Source organism: Rhagoletis pomonella, unplaced genomic scaffold, assembly GCF_013731165.1.
Source record: "Rhagoletis pomonella isolate Grant_MI unplaced genomic scaffold, Rhpom_1.0 Rhpom_scaffold_00001, whole genome shotgun sequence".
In the NCBI taxonomy this organism is placed as follows: domain Eukaryota; kingdom Metazoa; phylum Arthropoda; class Insecta; order Diptera; family Tephritidae; genus Rhagoletis; species Rhagoletis pomonella.
The window spans coordinates 91736837-91741023 of NW_023458555.1; positions in this window are offsets into that span (position 1 = coordinate 91736837).

Genomic DNA, 4187 nt, shown 5'->3' on the forward strand with positions numbered 1-4187 from the left:
GCTCTTCAACCGCTTAACTTCTCCGACCCCATTCCATCTTATAGTGCTCGCTGCATGCTTATTAGACAGAATTCTTTAGAAAGTAGAAGAACAGTACATTCACTAATGTTTGTCTCTGATATTATCTCTGGGAGAATTGACTGCCCTGCTCTTCTTGAACAGATCGATTTCTATATTCCTCACAGGGCCCTGCGGTTCCATCTACCATTTTACGTTGATGTCGCCAAAGCGAATTATTTTGCGTTCTCCCTAATCTTCGGAGCACTTAAGGAGTGTAATAATATCTCTAAAACATTGAATATTGCTTTTTCCCTGCCTGGATGTATATTTAAGTCCGTTCTTGATTTTTTTTATTGTCAATTTGTTGTGTAATAATGTATAAATTCTATTTGGTATTTGTGTATCTGTACCCAAATCTCGTTATCTAGTCTGTAAGATATATGTATATCATAGACTGAAGTAAACATAATAATAATTTGCTGATTCGGATCCGGCGTCAATACAGTATATACATAACGGACTTTCTATTTTTAATTCATCCCAAATAGTTAAAAAAGTTCTAGGTATGCAGGTATCTATAACGTGCGCAAATGCTTAAAAAATGTACCAGAAATTTACGAAAAACTTAACAATTTTTTAATTATATGGTTGGTAGGCGTGGTCGCTATTCGATCTTGCCCATTTTATGAGCAGAAGTTGTTAGTCATTCGGACATAATTTGTGTAAAATTTCATCCCGATATCTATCTTACCCTGGCATTCAGTAAGCGGTCTCTAGTCACTAATAGTGACTTTTGGTGGTGATCTTGGATTTTGAGACTATTTGGTATTCAGTACGCTGTCTCACGTCTCTAGTCTCAAAAATAATTCACTAATTTGTCAGCTGGCTAAGAGCAGGTCACAAAAATAGAAGTATGGAGGAAAAGCTTATTTCTTTCCATTTTATTAAAAAAAACACGCGAAAATGAAGCGAGGAAATTTGTTCAACAAGAATTTCATTAGGAAATAAACCAAAATGCTTTAATATTATACAAATGTATTGAACAAAATTGGATATTTATATCCACGTATCCTCTGGGTAGCAACCAAACACCCGTTTGGGAGCGAGCTAAAGTGAGAAGGCGTAAAACTTCGCGTGCGCTGGGTTTGGGTCCCGCCACGTTAAAACCCCGCCCAATGAAAAGAAACAAACAGCCTCGGATGAGACCCCCTTTTTCTGATGACGACCACGGCAAACGTATAAAGGACTATGATTTAAGGGTATGCACCTGGAATATCCGGACCCTTAATGGGGAAGGTGCCTCTGCCCGGCTGGTTGATGTCCTCGGGAAGACAAAGGCTGACATCACCGCCATCCAAGAAATGCGATGGACGGGGCAAGGTAAAGTAAGCGTGAAGCCTTGCGACGTCTACTACAGTTGCCACGTAAAGGAGCGCAAATTCGGTGTTGGATTCGTGGTAGGAGAGAGACTCCGTCGCCGAGTACTGGCGTTCACCCCGGTGGACGAACGTCTAGCCACAATCCGCATCAAAGCTAGATTCTTCAACATCTCGCTCATCTGCGCCCATGCCCCGACGGAAGAGAAGGGTGAGGCGTCCAAGGATCTCTTCTATGAGCGCTTGGAACGTACATATGAGCGCTGCCCCCGACACGATGTCCAAATCGGGCTTGGCGATTTTAATGCCAAGGTGGGCAAGGAAGGGATCTTTGGCGCCACTGTCGGAAAATTCAGCCTCCACGACGAAACGTCCGATAACGGACTGAGGCTGATCGACTTCGCCGGGGCCCGAAATATGGTAATATGTAGTAGATACAAGGTTCCAGCATAAGAACATCCACCAAGCTACATGGCTGTCTCCAGATCGAAAAACGAGAAACCAAATCGATCATGTTGTGATAGACGGAAGGCATGCTTCAAGCGTTTTGGACGTACGTACACTCCGAGGACCAAACATCGACTCGGACCACTATCTTGTTGTAGCCAAGATACGCACCCGCCTCTGTGCAGCAAAAAATGTGCGCCCAACAATGCAAGGAAAGCTTAACGTCGAAAAGCTGCAATCACAACAGACGGCCAATTTATTCGCCACTCGACTCACACACCTGCTCTCTGAGAGCACTCTTCAACAATCCGACGTACGCGAGCAGTGGAACCACATTTCCCGATCATTAAGTACCGCCGCCGAAGAAGTAGTTGGATTTCAGCGAGCCCGAAAGAACAACTGGTACGATGAGGAATGTCAAGAAGCCGCAGAGAAAAAAGATGCCGCCTACAGGGCCACGCTGCGATCGGGCGCAACGCGAGCCATGTGGGACCGTTATAGGGAACTGAAGAAGGAAGCGAGACGTATTTGCCGCAATAAGAAGAGAGAGGCCGAAATACGCGAGTGCGAAGAGCTTGAGATGCTGGCCGGCAGGAAGAACGCCCGAAAATTCTACTAGAGGGTTAGGCGACTTACGGAAGGTTTCAAGACCGGGGCGAACTCCTGTAAGAACAACAATGGCGACCTAGTGACCGATGTCCAGAATATACTTAAATTGTGGAGGGAACACTTTTATAACCTACTGAATGGTAGCAGCGCTGAAAGTAGTGAGGAAGACGAACCCGAGTCCCCAGTCGATGATGATGGAGTAGCTGTCCCACCGCCTGACTATGACGAGGTACGAATAGCGATTACGCGGCTGAAAAACAACAAAGCTGCTGGAGCTGACGGCCTGCCAGCCGAGCTATTCAAGTACGGCGGCGAGGAGCTGATGAGGTGCATGCATCAGCTCGTATGCAGAATATGGTCAGATGAACGCATGCCCGACGACTGGAATTTAAGTGTGCTCTGCCCAATCCACAAGAAAGGCGACCCCGCCATACGCGCCAACTACCGCGGAATTAGCCTTCTAAGCATAGGTTACAAGGTCTTATCGAGCGTATTGTGCGAAAGACTGAAGCCCACCGTCAACGAGCTGATTGGACCTTATCAGTGTGGCTTTAGGCCTGGAAAATCCACCATAGATCAGGTATTCACAATACGCCAAATCTTGGAAAAGACCCGCGAGAATAGGATCGACACACACCATCTATTTGTCGATTTCAAAGCCGCTTTTGACAGCACGAAGAGAAGTTGCCTTTATGCCGCGATGTCTGAATTTGGTATCCCCGCGAAACTAATACGGCTGTGTAAAATGACGTTGAGCAATACCACCAGCTCCGTCAGAATAGGGAAGGACCTCTCCGAGCCGTTTGATACCAAACGAGGTTTCAGACAAGGGGACTCCCTTTCGTGTGATTTCTTTAATCTTATGTTGGAGAAGATAATAAGAGCCGCAGAACTGAACCGCTCAGGCACAATACTTTATAAGAGCGTACAATTGCTGGCGTATGCCGACGACATCGATATTATCGGTAAAAACAAGGGCTACGTCTGTTCTGCCTTCTCGGGATTGGATAGAGAAGCAAAGCGAATGGGTCTGGTGGTGAACGAGGACAAAACGAAGTATCTCCTGTCAGCACACAAACAGTCAGAGCATACGCGTCTTGGCACCCACGTCACTGTTGACAGTTACAAGTTTGAATAAGTAGACGACTTCGTTTATTTGGGAACCAGCATTAACACCAATAATAATGTCAGCCTTGAAATCCAACGGAGAATCACTCTTGCCAACAAGTGCTACTTTGGGCTGAGTAGGCAATTGAGAAGTAAAGTCCTCTCTCGTCGTACAAAGATCACACTCTATAAGTCACTCATCATGCCTGTGCTGGTGTATGGCGCGGAAGCATGGACAATGAAAGCATCTGATGAGGCGGCTCTTGGAGTTTTCGAGAGAAAGATTCTGCGAAAGATTTACGGACCTTTACGCGTTGGTGATGGCGAATATCGCAGACGATTTAACGATGAGCTGTATGAGCTTTACAACGATATAGACATAGTGCAGCGAATTAAAATTCAGTGGCTCCGCTGTCTTGGCCAATGTCGTTCGGATGGACAGAAACGCTCCTGCTCTGAAAATATTCAACGCGGGCCGCGATGCTGGTAACAGAGGAAGAGGAAGGCCTCCTCTGCGTTGGAAAGACCAGGTGGAGAAGGACTTGGCTTCACTTGGCATTTTCAATTGGCGTCAGTTAGCACAGAAGAGAAATGACTGGCGTGCTGTTTTGGACTCGGCCAAAATCGCTTAGGCGGTTACAGCGCCAA